Source organism: Ochotona curzoniae, unplaced genomic scaffold (genome assembly GCF_017591425.1).
Source record: "Ochotona curzoniae isolate NIBS_2020 unplaced genomic scaffold, NIBS_Ocur_1.0 contig_291, whole genome shotgun sequence".
NCBI classification, from domain to species: domain Eukaryota; kingdom Metazoa; phylum Chordata; class Mammalia; order Lagomorpha; family Ochotonidae; genus Ochotona; species Ochotona curzoniae.
In genome coordinates, this window is record NW_024465649.1 from 1,828,501 (window position 1) to 1,846,594 (window position 18,094).

Sequence of the window (18,094 nt, forward strand, 5' to 3'; positions counted from 1 at the left end):
CAAGTAGTGTATTTATATATTTTTAAAGTTTCCTTCTATTTTATTTTAAATTTTATGATACAACTCCATAGGTTTTGGGATTTCCCTTACCTCATGCTCAAATCTCTCCTCCCCACCCAATTTCGCCCATGTTATTACAATAGTATAGTCCTTCATAAGTAGTTATAAGTCCATCATTCTGCTATTTAACTGTATCCTGACATTGTGGGTGCCTAAGATGGCAGACAGTCCAGCATCCTACTGTCAAGATATATTTAAATGTATTATTGGAAGTCATTCTTTGATTTGGAAGTAGAGATGCATGCTGCATTGCATCTTTGCATCAGGATATAACAGTGTCTATTATACAGTTACTCTACATCTCTTTAAATGTAAAGCCATAAAACAAAATCAATCAATAACAGGAATAAACTTTTTAAAAAGTTGCAACACCATGGAGTTAAATAACATGCTACTGAATAATCAATGTGTTGATGAAGAACTGAAAAAAAAGCAAAAAAACTTTATTGGAAAATGTGACTTTATATTTTTGTTTTTATTTTCATTACTTCAAAATAGCTTCTTTTATTAAATTTTTCATTGACTCATAGATCACACAATAGCACCTATTTTTTTTTTAACAAAATAGATTTGTTAAGAGTAGCTGAGACTGGAACTGGCTCTCTAGTAGCAAATACAGGAATATCAAACAGTGTTTTAAGCCACTGGGCCACAATACGTGTTCATGCCAAATCATCATTTAGGAGTTCTACTTCTCATTTAAAAAATCCTGGAACACAATTAGGCCAAATTCTTTGCTATTTTGTTTCAAAGATGATCTTCCCACCTATTTCCAATAAGATGTTCCTGACTTTTGAGGCCTTACCAGAAGCACCTTTAGCATTCAGGGTTTTGCCAATAGTTTTCTCAAAGCAATATAGACATTTTCATCAAAATTTCCAAATTTCTTCCAATATCTGAACAAACCAAATAACAACAAGCCATTTCCAGATTATAAAGTATTTGTTATATCACTACCTTAATAATTCCTGGTATCATCACAGAGAGGCTTAAAAAGCAGAAATGTATTATTTCAGAGTTTTGGAAACTGGAAACACAAAAGTCAATGTATATGTTGCTACGATGGGTTCATAGGACTATAAAGAATCATTTTCTTTGAAAATGGAAAGGTTTTTATTTCATTTTGTTGATGTTATACATCTCATTTACTGATTTCTGTATGTTAAATTTTCCTTATATGTCAGAGCTAATTCCACCTGGTCCAGGTGAATAATCTGTCTGATGTGTTGTTGGATTCTATTGACAAAAGTTTGTTGAGATTTTTGTATTTAGATTCATCAGGACATCGGTTTGTAGTTCTCTTATTCTCTTATTCATGTTAAGGTGATGTTGCCTTCATAGAAAGAATTTGGAAGAAATACCTCTCTTTCTATTGTTTTAGATATTGGTGGGTTGCTGAGGTAAGTTCTTCTTGAAATAGCTGGAATAATTCAGTAGTGAAGTCATCTAGTCCAGCATTTTTCTTTCTTGGGAGGGATTTAATTACTGATTCAGTCTCTGTCCTGGTTATAGATTTATATAAATTTTTAATCACCTCATGATTCAGTCTTAGTAAATTTTATTTGTCCAGAATTACAGCCATTTCTTCTAGGTTTTCCAATTTGTTGGCATATACTTGCTTGTAACAGTTCTAGATTATTCTTATGTTATATATCATTTTTCTCTGATTCTATTGATTTGTTTCTTCTTTGTTTTATTCTATTTTATTTTATTATTAATAAAATAGATGAAATAAATAGATAGTGGGATATCTATTCTGTTGATTTTTCTCAAGATCTTCTCATCAGATACCAAGAAGGCATTTGAAAAAACCCAACACCATTGCATGAGAAAAAAAAAACCTAAGTAAGATAGGCATAGAAGTAACCATCTACAGCACAAGAATTGCAATAAATGAGAAAATGAATGTCTGCATCATACTGAATTTGGAAACATTGGAAGCTTTCTCACTAAGATCTGGAACTACACAGGACATCCGTTTTCATCACTGATATTCAGCACAGTATTGGAAGTCCTTATTAGAGCTAAGACAAGAAAAAGAAATAAAATGAATGCAGTCAAATACCCCTGTTTACAGATTACATGATTTGACTCATAAGAGAGTGAAAAGACTGAGTCATTTATTGGAACTCATAAGAGGATCTGGCAAGATAGCAGAATATAAAATCAACAAACAAATTGATTTTTTGTTTAGCATACACAAACAACTTGCAAATCAAGTCTCTTAAAAATAGCACAGAAGAACCTTAAATATCTCGGTAATAACCTAAACAAAGAGGTAGAATACTTCTATGATAAAAATGACAAAACATTTTTAAAAAGGCATAGAAGAAGACGTTAATAGGTAGGTGAATTTACTAGGCTCCTGGAATGATATATCAACATCATCAAAATGTCCATATTACCAAAAGTAATGTACAGATTCAACATGATCCCAATCAAAATATCCAGTTATTATTCTCAAATATAGAAAAGATAATACAAGAGTTCATCTAGAAACAAAAGATACCACAAATAGCCAAAGCTACACTGAAGTATAAAAATCAAGCTGGAGGAATCACAATTCCAGACCTCAAGACATACTACAGAGCAGTGGTCATCAAAATAGACTGGTGCTGGTACAGAGATGAAGATCAATGGAACAGAATAGGAACCCCAGAAGTGACTGCACACATGTATAGCCAACTAATCTACAGGAAAGGCATTGGTAATGACTTCTTAGAAAAGTCACCAAAGGCACAGGCAGTCAATGCCAAAATAAATCATTTGGATCACATCAAACTGAGAAGCTTCTGTACAGCAAGGAAACAATCAACAAAGCAAAGAGGCAACCAACAGAATGGGAGAAAAATCTTTGCACACTACACAACTGATAGTGGAGTAACATCCAGGTTATACAGAAAGCTTCAGAAATGAAACAATAACAAAACAATTACCTTGTGAAGAAACTGGTGAAGGAAATCAGCACATATCTTTCAAAAGAACAAATGCAGATGATTAACAGTCATGAAAAAATTCCCAGGCTCCTTAGGTACCATGGAAATGTAAATAAAAAACACATTGAAGTTCTACCTAACTCAAGTAAGAAAGACCTACATTCAGAAATCTGCTTAAAACACCTGCTGTGATGGAAGTGGAGGAAAAAACTACCCGACTCCACTCTTAGTGGTAGTGTAGGCTAGTACAGCCACAAAGGAAGTCAGTATGGTCAATGCTCAGACAACTGAAAACTGCTCTACCATATGACCCAGCTATCCCATTCCTGGAAATATATCCAAATGAAGTGAAAACCGCATATGAGACAGTGACATGCAACCCTATATTCATAGAGGCACACTCCACAACAGCAAAGGCATGGAAAGAACCCAGCTGCCCATTGAACAAGGAATGGATAAAGAAACATAACTTTGTAATGGAGACTATCATATCCAGATATAAGGATATAATGCAGTATGCATCTCTACTTTCAGATCAAAGATAGACTCCCAGTGAAACTGTTTACTATATCTTGACACTAGGATGCTGGACTCTGCCCTTGCCCATGCCCGCAATGATGGAATATGACTATTTGTGAAGAACTATACTATAGTAATAATATAGGAGAATTCAGTGGGCGGATGAGGGGGCTTAGGCAGCGGGTAAGGGAAATCCCAGGGCCTATGGAACTATATCATAAAACAACAACAACAATAATAAAAGAAGTTAAAAAAAAACAATAGTCCATCACCTCCATAGAATGCTATTCAGACATTAAATTCTACCATGTGAAATGAAATGGTCCCAACTGATGGCCATTATGCTCAGTGAAATAAGACAATCCCAACTGGCAAATATCATATGTTCTCTTTAATATTAGGCAGTGTTCTTACAAAATACAAAACAGATACATAGGTGAACAGTACTTACATACATTCTCACAAATGCTCTGGATAATGGCAATTAGCACATTAGCAAGCGAAGAGTATCGCAGTAGGTCTCTACTCCCGAGTAAAAGGACATCCAGTGAAATAGTTAAATATACCTCATCAATATATTACTAAATTCTCTATCTTCTGTAGCTACAAGGCCATAATGAACTTAAATAGCAATTGCTAAACTTGTAACTGTTACTAAAGCAGTAAACTACTGTAATAATATTGGGTAAAATGGTGAGAGGGCAACATATGTAGGGAAAAAGGGGCATGAAAGGGGAGAATGCCTATAACTATAAAAATGTATTATGAAAAATAATAAAAATAATTTTAAAAGAAAGTGGGAAGGAAGACAGATTTTAGAATGTAATGTATGAATGTAACATATGAGAATGAAATGTAAATACCTTCATTTATTAAGAGCTGAGTGTGCGGTGGGGCATTTTTATACATATACATTTAAATTCCATTATGCCCCTTCAAAAAATGCAAGCTATTCTGGGCAGATAAAAAAAAAACCTGAATAACAGAAAGGTTTACTTAATAACCCCAGATCACTCAGTTAGTCATCATTGAAACCTAGTGGAATTAATTTTCAAAACTTGATTTCTAACTTCATAACAAACAAAGCAAAAACAGAGAAGAAGCATGCATTTATGCCCAAAATAAGATGATAAATACTTTATAAAATTTTCTCTTATTTTACATTGTAAAACTAGTGTGCTGAACACTTGTTAAAAAGTCATCGATCAGGATACCATAAACTTTGATACTATGAACCACATAATGTAATTTGAAGGTGAAATAAGAAATTATATTCAAGCAACAGACTTACTTTATCATTTAATTATTTAGAAGTTACTTTGAGGGCCCGGCGCCATGGCGCAAGTGGTTAAGGTCCTCGCCTTGCACACCCGGGATCCCATATGGGCGCCGGTTCTATCCCGGCAGCCCCGCTTCCCTTCCAGCTCCCTGCTTGTGGCCCGGGAAAGCAGCGGAGGACAGCCCAAAGCTTTGGGACCCTGCACCCGCGTGGGAGACCCGCAAGAGGCTCCTGGCTTCGGATTGGCATAGCATTGGCCGTTGCACTCACTTGGGGAGTGAATCATTGGACGGAAGATCTTTCTCTCTGTCTCTCCTCTCTGTATATCCGCCTTTCCAATAAAAAAATAATAAAAATAGATCTTTAAAAAAAAAAAGTTACTTTGAGTGGCCAGCATTGTTGCATAGCAAGTTAAGGAGCCCTCTGTGACGCTAACATCCCATACAGGGCCTAGCAGAGTCCTGGTTACTCCAATTCCCATCCAGGTGTTACAGCACCTGAGAAAGCAGCAGAAGGTGGCTCTAGTACTTGGGCCCCTGCACTGTATTGGGAAAGCAGGATGAAGGTCCTGGCTGCTGGTTTCAGCTCGGCCTAGCCTGCTGTGTTTCAGTCATTTGGGGAGTGCATGCACAGATGGAAGAATTCACTCTCTGTCCCTCTCTCTGACCTTCACATGTTATTAAAATATTCTTCTTTTCCAACTTAAATATTTGAAATCAAAATGTTGTCCTGATTCCATTTCTAGCCTCTTCTACCTTCTAAGAAACACAGGTAGAATACAGATAGATACACAGGTACCTACCTGAGGTAGATAGTTGGAGATACGTAGGTCAGTTGCTAAATTCTCAGAGTTATTACTACCATGAATAGTATTTTGAAGTGAAAACTGTATTGATTTTGCAAGTTCTAGGTTAGAGTTTTGCATTTTGATTTGTGTTAACTTACCTACAATAAAATATTTTTATTTTTGCTAATAGATAAACTTTAGAGGTGAATGACCAAACTCTTACTAACGTTTTTGTGTAATCTCTTTAAATTTTCTCATTTTTACTAATGTAAATGCATTTTTAAGACATATGAGAATCCCAATTCACATTAACCATCACAGTTACATGTCAGGATTTTTTAATTCCTCTTTCCTATCTGTGACTAGGACCATTTCTAGGTTCAGTTCTCTGGATTTTCTGACACATGCTGTGATTTGATTGAACAGTATCCATTAAAATAAACGGACATTGTTTGCCGCATATTGCAACAAAATAAAATTAGCTCTTCATGGGTATATGAAGAGACTCAAAATAATGTATATTGAGAACACAAATGAGACTCAAATGAAGAAAACACCACCACTCTCCCCCTTTTAGTGAAGCCTTTTATATTCTAAAATCACAGACTATGATTGCAGTTGTGGATCCCATCAGATTTTTACAGCTAAGGAAATGTGCCTCTTAAGGCAGTGATCCAGGTTTCTGAATCGTGACAGCAACAGCTGAATACTAAAATTAGGCAGTCCAAACAACATTTTCTGTACATTTTCAGTTGTTAAAAAAAGCAGTTACAGTATACTAAGTTTGAAGTATGCTGTTCCAACCTTTTGATGTCTCTATGGAAAAAGATTTGTAACAAAATTATTATGTCTTCATCATATGCACATAATTTTTAAGTGGTAAGATAAGTTTTTTTCTTAATGTGATATTTTAAATGTAATTACAAATCTCCATAAGTTATCCACAAATATACTCCTATTTCAATAAATGTTAAATTTATACGTGGCCAGACTCAAGACCAAGACACTTCCTCTGCAGGAGTGTTTGCTTTTACCTCTGCTTGGAAGACTCCTCTCGATTTTTCATCAGACCTGTCCTTTATTCCTTCAGGCACCTGCTCACAATATTACAGGAAAGGCTGCCCATAATGACCCTGTATAGAACAGCTCCCACCCACTCTCTTCCCTCCTCAGCTTTACTCCGCTAACAGCTTCTATCACTGCCTGGTAACAGTGACATCCTCACTAAAATAAAAGTCCCATGAGCACAGATATTCGTGCTTTGCTTAGCACACTAACTCTAACACCTAAAAATGATGCCTGATATATAACAAATCTGTGGAATAAAGAAAGGTTACTTAGTTAAACTACAGGAACATTTGCTCCTGGCTCCCATGAAGCACCATCTGCTTCATTGTCAATCACTTCAACCAATTTCCCAGGCAATTTTGCTTATGCAGTTACTAAGAAGAAATGCTAAAAGACACACACAAAGGCAGAAAGCAGGCATGGGTAAACCTTGTCTGCAATTCACCACCGTTAATGGCCCTTTAGCCACCACTGCTAGGGGATTCCATGAAAGGCCTAAACCTCTCAGCAGAGAAAGATTTCAATTCTATTTCCCCAGCAAGAACACTTTTTTACTAGTGGAAAGGCAAAGCAGACATGAACTTGTGACCTTCCCAGCAGAGTAGCTGCACCACCACCCAGCAGGATTCGCTCTTTCAGATAACACAATGGTAACACTGTGTGCTGAGGAATGATTCACAGGAGAAACAAGAGCTCTGCCAAGGCAGGAAAGCAATCTGCATAGAACACTATCTACTGAGAGGGCTCTCTTTTCCTTTTAATACAAGAGGCAAGAGCACTTTGGGGGATGGTAACTGACCCAGTGATTTTAAGTCCTTTGGGAGGAAGACAGGGGACTGGGAATCACTTTTTTCTGGAGGGGTAGTTCCCATATTCTGATCATCAAAGTGTTCTTTGAATACTGTTTTCATAAATTTCTACAGCTCAATAAATAGTGGGAAAAAAAGTGCAGGTGATGATGATGATGGTAAAAACTTGAGGAAATGTTTCAAATACAAATGAGTTAGACAGCCAAAAATATCTAGTACAGCAACAAACTTTAATGAGATTTTTGAGTAACGGTAAAATCTCAGAAGGATTTTAAAAAGATGAGATGCCAAGGTGAGAGACCTGTACACCTGCATGAAATTCTAAATGATTTAATATTCAAAACATTGAGCTTGTTGTCAAGGTGATTTATGACAAGCATGGTAATTCTCTTTTGATTTCTCAGCTATTATTTATACTACAATGCATTTATACAAAAATGCATTTTAATTAAAACTATTTTGCCATAGAAAACATATTTCCTAAAGAGTATTCTTGATATTTTCATTAAGAACCAAGCATCAAAATACAATAAAGAACCTGCATGTGAAAAAAGTTTATGTGGAAAAAAATTAAACCCCTGAAAAATTGAAAAACAATCAAGTAGGAGACTGACGTAAGTGAATGAATTATTTAACAGGACTTTGTGCTTTGAAAGCCAACCTAACCCAACCATAGGCAATTCATTCGCTTCCACAGCACAGACCTTTATCCATACACGTAAATGTTCATACCAAGCATTTTGCTTGGTAATTAACATGAGAGCAAATTATCATTGAGAATGTAAATTGTAATGCATTTGCAATTCAATCTGGTGCATATATCTAGATAATAAGCTTGCAAGATTTAAGTGTCATAGATTTTATCATGTCCATCTGTAAGTATTCCTAACATAGAGGGGAATTCCAGCCTGAATATGGTGCATCATCTTTCATCTGCAGATTCTTACTGGATTGAATTTCATCAACTTTTCTAAAGTTCTATAATTCTGTTCCTAGCCTAAAGTGAGGTTTTCAGAACAAAGAAAAACTATGGTGTAATCCTTAGAGTAATGTTGAGATGTCTTAATATTAGAATGTGTGACATTTCCTAGAAGAATGAGGAAGAGCAACACATCACAGTCTCCATTTCTGTACAGAATCTAGAAGAATGTTAGAACATAATTTTCCCTGCAAAGTGCAAAATCAAAAGTACAAAAAAAGTAATAAACTTCCATCACAGAAATATGGCTAGTAAATGGATGAAATGTTTCTGTGGTAATGCTCAGAAACCTACGGTATGACATTTAATTGTATTATACACACCGGGTTACAGAGAAAAGTGAGGCCCAAGAAGTTTATAGTCAAAGCACCAAGGCTCTTTTGTCTATAATTCCATATACCTTCCCTTACACTATTTGTTCAACACCTGTGTTTCTATGATTGGTATTGCCACTATCACTAGAAGTTTTATGTATCTTCTAAAGGTACTCTTTACAATTCTTAACAAATGCTGTGCTTTAACAATTGACATGCTTTGGTGACACAGGACATTAAGAAGTCTTACAATGATTTGGACACGTAGCAATCAGTGTGATAATCACTGCATTCAACCATGGTTTTAGAGATATTACTATTAGAGTTCTAGCATATAATGAAACAGAAAGATAAAAAAAACCAGGAATTAAATCTGGTATCTTTCCCAAATATAAAGTAATTGGGCTAGAAGGAAGCTTCATTTAAAATAGTGAGCAGAGACATTTTCAAACTCAAAAATGCTTACATCAGGATGAAAAATAAGCAGTCTTTTCACATGCCAAGCCAAATTAATAGGTTGTGACTTTCTGAAAACTGAGATAATAAGGTTTTTGAGACTGAATCTGGTAGAAAAGAATACTATGACCAGTAATGGTTGTTGTACACAAGAGAAGAGAATAATATCACCCAAGTACGGGAGAATGTTTCCGTATAAGCACCTGCAATCGTGTTAACATCTGAGAATTTTCTATATTAAGAGCCAATGTATTTTTTACCTGATGGTTCATTGAAAATAACAATGAGATTTTAATTCAGAACTGAGTTGAAGCAATCCCATGATTATAAACAGTGCTATGTAATGTTTACTATGGCTATATAAACCAGATATTGATAATGGTCTTGGTGAACTTCGAAACAACGTAAGATATTCTAGAAGGCAGTAGTTGGTGTAATGATTAAGACACCTCCTAGGAACTTGAGAAACTCCTCCATTGGAATGAACACCCTGCGGGAGAGTGCAAGGAGCAAGGCAAGGAGCAGCCTAGACCATGTCAGGTTACAGTACCCACTGGCATACATGTGGGTCAGGTCTGGGGACAGGCCAGTCTGGGCCAGCACATAATACCCACTGGCAGATCTGAGTACAAGCATAGTGGGCAGAAGGAGCCAGATCAGAACGCAACACCAGCCAGTTCATATCATGACTGGGACATCAATCAGGCTGGGCTGGGATAGGTTGCAGCACCCACCAACAGGAGGGGGTAAGGGAGGAAGACTAGACTGGGCCAGGTGGCGCAATAAGACTGCAGAAGCTCAGGTAAGGCATCATGGCAGCCTTGGCCAAGCAGGTGCCACATTCGTGAATCCCAGGGACAGGTGATCTGACAGGAGTAGGGTAGATTGGCTCAGGTTATGGGGCCCATATGTTTTCCTGAGGCATGTGTTGCTGAGGCATGGGTTCCTGAGCCCCGGGGACAGGGGAGCCAGTGGGGTATGGGTCACTTGGCCTAGACCCTGGGGCCCACCTTTTAGGTGGATGTTGGTTCTGTGAACCCCAGGGTGAGGAATCTGGTGGGGCTTGTTTCTCCTGGTCTGGGTCCCAGAGCCCACATAACAGGTGGGTGCCAGATTCAAGAGCCACAGGGATGGAGGATTCAGTGATGTTTGGTACTCCTGGCCCAGCTTCTTGGATTTGCCAGCAAGAACATGCCCTACTGAATGAAAAAAGTGAAGCAGTTGACACTGGCCCTGTTGTAAAAGGAGAATAAGGCAGCACATTTGGTGCTGTAGCAGAAGAGAACTAACTGGACAACAACCTAAACAAACGATGACAGTAAAAATATTTCGGTGAATGGAGCCAATCGACGTTGGGAGGGCGACATCGTCCCTGGATCGGTGAACTTGGTAGCACTTCATGACTGTCCAAACCACTTGGACAGAACCCTTGGAACATGTAAACATTGAGTCTCTGGGTTGATATGAGGTAACAGTTCCTCATCTCTGGGTATTGGGAAATATGGAAAGTCATGAGTGGTAATCCCCTTTGTTACTAAGGGGGAGAAACAAGAAGAAACAGCAAATTTGGAAGCAACTAATTCACCCAATTTTCCCTATATCTTGATCCTTCTCACCCTGATCAACCATGTAATCATTATTTTTAAAAATAAATTGTTAAAAAAAAAAGACACCTACTAGTATATCCACATCCCTTACCAGAATGCCTGGGTTCAACTCATCACTCCATTCACAATTTCAGCTCCCCCTAAATGCAGACACTAACCCAGCAAGTAAAGTTCCAAACAGATGAGTCCCTGACACCTCCATGGAAGACCTAAATTGACTTCTCAGCTATAAGACATTTGGGGCAGAGTGAGCCAGTAGGTGAGAGGGCTCACACTCACAATCTATCTCTCTCTCTCTCACTCTTTCGTATATAAACAAAAATTTCTAAAATCGCTGTATCATAATCATGTGGAGGAACAGGATCTGTATAGAGTTTAAAAGAAAGAACAGTAATATTCTAAAATTTCCATCACATTGACAGAAATTATTTGAGCACTACATTTATTTGCTATAAATGTTTTACATTGTTTTATCCTCCTATAATTGTTATTATTTCATATTTGTATGATGGGAGAAAGTATCTGTCATCTCAACTAAATTATGACAATCTCCCTTAAAAGGTTGAAATTTGGTATTTTATATCATTCTCACAATGACTTCCTATAAACCTTTCCTCAGGATAACATTAAATACCAGTTTAAAAATAAATGAAAAGAAAAATGCTAGTTCTTGAGTGCAACTACTCTAGTAAATTTGCAAGATAAGTATTTCCATTTCCAATTATATACTTTAGGAATTCATGGGCAAAAACTCAAAGTCAAAAACTAGCAAGCATTGAAAGCTTTTTCCAAGCCCATATCTGTCCCAATCCTAACTTCTTTCTCCAACTAAACTTCTTAAATTTAACTACTGTGGCCACTATTGTGGCATTTCAGGCTAGGCTAACACCTACCACACTGGCATTTTATAAGGGCACTGTTTCTAACCCCAGCTATTCCATTTCCAGTCCAACTATCTGCTAATGTGCCTGGAAAAGCAGCAGAAGATGACCCAAATAATTTATCTCCCACAACCACATGGGAGACCTCAATGAAGTTCCTTCCTTGGCACAGCCCTACCATTACAGCCATTTGGTGAGTAAACCAGCAGATTAAGATCTCTCTCTAGCTCTCCCTCTCTCCTCTACAATTCTGTGTTGCAGGTAAAAAAAAAAAAATCTTTAAAACACACACACACACACACACACACACACACACACAGTGTAATTAAACAAATAAATAGGATCTGGCAGCGTAGCATGTTGGCTTAAGATGATGCCTGTAGTGCAGAATCCCAAATGGGTGCTTGTTCATGTTCAGTTCCCTGTTAATGTGCCTGGGAAAGCAGTAGACAGTGACCCAGCCCTTGGGTTCCTGAACCCTATGGGAGACACAGCAAGCACCTGACTTCTGGCTTTGACCTAACCCAGCCATGGCAGGTGTGGCCCCTTGGAAATAAACCAGTGGATGTAAAGATACCTCTCTCTCTCTCCAACACTCTCACTATATGTATTCTGACTTTAAAACAAATAAAGTGCAAAAAATAAACAAATTATACTGAATTAAATTAATTACTTTCTAGAGTAAATTCTAATTTACAAATAAAATATAAATATATATTCAAATATTTTAGGTTAAATATAAAAAATAGCTTACTTTTAATGTCTCCATTGGCAAATCTATGTTCATTCACAATTACCTGCACATCGAAGCGTGTCTTTAACATCCAGTTACCTTTAGTTCTATGGAAGTGCAGCTGCAGTAATGAATAATCCTACATGGTTTTTCAATTAAAGCAAAATGAAACTGGCTGGTATTTTTCCCAGTATTTATCAATTAGCTAATGCTCAAAGCTGGCGAATCCTGAGTTTTCCTGATTAAACCAGAAGGCATAGATTTTCAGCCAACAAAGCACTTTGCTCCTTAAACTTTACCTAAATATAATCAAAAGAATATTCAAGGCAAAATACTGATTAGTCTAAAATTTCTACAAAACGTCAATTCCTTATATATTCAGCTGGGTCTACAGAAATTAAAACAATGGAGTATGTTTGTGGGATAAAAAGTATAAGACGATTATAGTGCAACTATTACTAGGTCAGGGGAATTTTTGAAAGTAAAGAAATAACAATGCAGAAACACTAAATCAAACAGAGGAATTTTTGATAATTAAAGCACAGCAATGCAGAAGCCCTAAGCGAATCAGAGCATACATAACCATGGTAGATATAGCCTTTATATTCATACAAGATGTAGCATTTAAAACTTCAAGGAAGAAAAATTATGAACTGCTTTTTTTCACTTTTTGATAACGATGCTCACTTCTGAGATAATTACTATAGTTACAAGAAACTCAGCATAGCACCTGTTTAAGCATTTCAGCAGTGATGTCTTACAGTTTAGCCAATTCTAGCACCACTCATCCTCCATTTTTATTCCTGATATGTCAAAAACAGCAGATATTACTAATAAGAGCATCTTCTCTGGACACTGCAATCCTATTGTACTTTTGCAGTAGCTGCAATAAACCTCAATCTCAATACTGTCATTCCACTTCAACACATATCATTATTCAAACTATGAAAATGGATACCGGCAACAGAACTTCAAACAACTTATGGAAAAGTTAGAATTAAATGAGATTTACTTTTATGCAAATCATTTTGAAATCTATGGTTTCCTTACACTACATATGTTCCATTAACATTGAAAGGCCTTCAAATGCATGGATCAGAAAAATTGTTGCATCAAAATAGACTAACCTCTTAACTCCAGTTTTCTATTAAATTTTTGAAGTATTCTCAAAAAGTTGATGTATATGACAGCATCTCTCCCTCATTTACTAATAGGGTTTTGCATTTAGTCACTAAAGGCTCTTCATAAAAATGAATCTCTAAGAAATTTCCCCCACTGTATCCATTAGAATCTATTAATATAAATGCCTAAATAAGTGTCCTGTACTAAGTTATTCTCATAACAGAAAGCAGCAATGACTATTAGCAATGACTACTAAAGCTATTAATGTCTACTGCTTTCTAACAAATGTAATGGTACTTCAAAGAAAATTTCATGGAGACATTTTATGAAAAAAAGCAATCAGGTTACTAAAGGACCAGCTGCCATTTTCTAAGTACACAGTCATAATATTATAACTTAGAGTATAAGAATTAGTCACCCATTTTAATTGCCTATAATTTATGCATTGGAGAATTAAACTGACAATGCTGAGATTTTTTTTAACCTGTGAGTTCCTCCAAGTCCCATTTTACCAGTTTCTCCTCTTCTTTTCCCACCAACAGTGCAGCCATGCTTTTCTCTTGCTTTATAGAATTAATTACCCCAGGTACCTACAAGATAAATTCCAATCCTTTACAAACGCCTCTTAAGGAGTTCTTTATCCTCTCTTTTCTTACCTAGAAAAGATCTCTTCTGAATTTTGAGTAAGCTGAAGACAAAGTCCTATTCCATGGGTTTTTATGCAATCATCCCACTGCTATAATTCCAGCGACATTCCTTCCCTTTCTTCCAAACTCTTCCACGTAGGACCTGAGTCATGTCAAATGGCACTCAGTTCCCCTACTCTTGAAACATTCTAATGACACCTCCAGACCGGCTATTCACAATCTTGGTATTTGCATTACACATGGAATATTCTTTTACCGTAGAGTTTATTACCCTGTTTATTTGTTAATTATATATCAATACATCTATTTTCCCCACTTGAACATAAAATACATGAAAAGATGGTCTCTTTCATAAAAAAGCCTTTATTTTAAAGATTTATTTATTCTTATTGCAAAGTCAGATATACAGAGAGAAGGAAAGACAGAAATATCTTCCATCCAATGATTCACTCCCCAAGCAACCACAACGGCCAGTGCTGTGCCGATCCAAAGCCCAGATCCTCTTCCAGGTCTCCCACGTGCGTACAGGGTCCCAAGGTTTTGGACTGTCCTTGACTGCTTTCCCAGGCCAGCTGGGAGCTGGATGGGAAGTGGGGCTGCCGGGATTAGAACCAGAGTCCATATGGGATCCTGGCACGTTCAAGATGAGGACTTAAGCCACTTAGCCACTGCGTTGGGCCCCATAAAAAGCTTTATGTTCTATCAAAGCATATGGCCAGTGTAGACACACAAAAAGAAGCATGGTACCAAAACATTTTGGTGTGTTGTACAATGCACTTACCTCCATGTCAGTAATCTTCCAAATGCATTCAATGCTATTTCAAAACATTTATGGGAAATGGACTTAAAAGATCAGTTTATTTTGGCATAAAAATTTGGCAACCCTTGCCTAATTATTTCAAAATATTCATTTTCCATAAATGTTTTGAAGACTCCTGATAGATATATCTATTTTTAATTCCACCCAAATTATTTACCTTTTAGTTCATTCTCCACAAATATTTTCAAAATGTCCTCAGATATCACCCTATACAAAAGAACATAGGAAACAGTCTAGTCCTGACACTAATGATATAATTAAAGTGCATTTTCTATTTTTTACCTTTGTAATATTCTTATAATTAAGTCAATCTGGATGCCTGCTACATAGGAAGAACACAATAAACAGGTATGTCGGACGCATCAATAAATTAATAGCATTACTAATGTAAATCAAAATAAAGATGTAAAAATAAAAGATACTTATGCATTATTCACTGTTTTACCTTAGAAAGCAGAACAGTGAAATGAATCTTCAAGATTGATATCAAGAAGTATTGCAAGTTTCAAAGGATCTTTCTATGTGAAATTTCGGATGTCTTTTGGTCAAAACTAAGTTACAAAAGAAAATGAGCAAGCACCCACAGGCTCCCTGGAAGGAACAATGCTGAAAGTGAAAGTCAAAGTAAGGCCTGAAAAAGCTTAATGAAAATCCAAAAAGAAAGAAGAATTATACAAACCAACAACCAAACCTTGCTCATCTTATCTAATGCTTTTACAAATCACGGTAACAAAGCAAGTTATATTCCTCAACAAAAGTGCAAAAATATATACCATTACAAACACTGCCAGAGATCGAAAATGTGAAGATTCTGAAAGAATTCTTGCAGTGGATTATATACTGCAATACATTGCTCAAGAAAGTTAATATTTTAACATATTTTAAATGGCTTCTCAACTAAATACATTGCCAGGATACAGCTAGCAATTAATTGAGCCCCAGCAAATTAAGTAACCTAATTCCTGCAAACAATCCCTTCATTCCATGATGCAGCATAGAGGTAATGAGGGTCCCCAGCCATCCTCCGCCCAGTCACAGAAGGGGAGCAGGTTCAGGCTGCTTTCTGAGACTATGGGGCATGTGACTCACTCGGAACCATGATCTGTTTCCTAGGTAGGCCTGCGAGAGCCTCCTTGCCCTTTCACACTTAGGAAAATATTTGAGACACTAACTGCTCAGCCAGTGTTGAACACCAATATGAATGTGTGGTGTAGACAAGGAGAAAAATCATACTGTGTTCAAACCTCTGAGAAGCTGGAAGATACTGCATCACAATCAGTCCTTCCTGACCGACACTGAGAAAGCAGGGCATTTCTCAAGCAAAACTAAAAATCTTATTATATTCTGTTTCATGCATACTTTTAGATCAAAGCAATAAACAGCTATGTTACACCAAAATGTAGCTATGACTATTTTAAATAAAAGTTTAGGTAATAAAATAAAAATATAGGTTGGGTAATAATTACATAAAAATACAATTCATTATGTGTTACTGAAATATTACATCAAGTAAGCAGAATTTGATGTACATTAAAAACATAAGAACCTGTAAAAGAGAACTTACAAACTGCATTTTAAATATGTGGTAATATAATAATATGAAGTATACCTTAGAATGTCAATAAAAAACAGAAAATGCTAACTTTGTCATTTTTCTGCCCCAATCTGTGAGAAAATGTGAATTATGACTTTAATCTTCGTAAATTCTTCTACCTCATTAAAGATTGACCAAAAAATTCTCCCCAACAGGAGTATTTTTTCATTCAAGATTGTACTTTAAACTATGAGAAAAAAAAAGTTTTGTTTGTTTTTAATTACAGGTTGTCAAGTAATGCATAATATAATCACAGCAGAATGGGAGCCCAAAGTCAGGCACTGCAAGCATCTTGCTTGCAGGTTTATTTTGCACAATTTAGCATAACAACTGAGGTCCAAAGAAATTCAATAAGCATATGCTGCGTGCATTAATAAATGCGTGCATTTTCAAAAACACAGAAAGGAAAAAAAAACCTAACCAAAAACCTTAAAATCATGGTTGTTCATATCTGAAATAAACTCCTGTTGGAGTTAATCTAGCTATATCATCTTTTTTTAAAAATGGACAAATGGAACCACAATCAGAAAATACCATACTTTAGGATAATAGAAGAGCTAAGATTCAAACCAAAGATCTGGTCTCTCGGTTCATTGCTCTTTCGATTACACCACTCTACTCAATAGCATGCATAGAAGAGAAATCTTCAAGTGAGCATATTTTCTGGTCCTATCAAGGTTATACACCTTTGTTGACTGTCTACCATGCCAACCACTGCACTACCCAAATGAGAGCAAGGTGTGGTTCATAATTACTTTGTGCATTAATTAGGAACCACCATGGTTGACAATATTTACATACCAGTCATTTTTAAAAATCTTCTAGGATAAACTATTAAAAATGTTAAGTCTTAAGTTCCTGAGATATAAGGACATTAATTTTATGTAGCAAGAACTAAAACCAGTTGACAAGATCTCTGGAACTGTTCACCATGACTGAATATTTAAACCTGTAAACGAGTTTCATGGGGTTTGCTCCATGTAAGATGTATATAATTTTTATTCCAAGGATGTCATTTTTCTGTACTGGATATATTCTGACAACAATATGTGCTTTGTGCCCTTTTGAGAATAGGATCCAGTACCAATTTCACTGATGTTTGTAACCAGAGACTATGCAAAGCTGCATTCTAATTAATAGTACAGTAAAAGCTTTGTTCTCTTTGCTCTGTGGGGAGATGAGCTGTCTTAGCTCTTTAAGCAGCCATTGATTTAGGTTGCCCAAGATGTTTCTTGCCTCTAGATCATCCATTCACTTTTCTAAAACCTATTCTTGAATAAAGGACAGAAATTTCATGAAATAGTTACATGTTCTTGTATTGAGCACATAAGATGATAATTTTAAGGCTCACGGTCTTTGAATTAAAAGATAACTTTATTTTGGCACAATTTTTTTTAAGTCCACTCATACCTTGATTTCTCATGTACCTGGTGATGTTCCCATACACTTGTGAAGATTTGTGATGGCCCCTCAAACTTACATT

The 18,094-nt window shown here is 36.3% G+C and overlaps 1 protein-coding gene across 3 annotated transcripts in view; it reads right to left on the reverse strand.

Annotated features, from left to right (window-relative positions):
• The window catches only part of PDE4B (phosphodiesterase 4B), a 449,962-nt gene that overhangs the window by 376,073 nt on the left and 55,795 nt on the right, over positions 1-18,094 (reverse strand). The window lies entirely within an intron of this gene.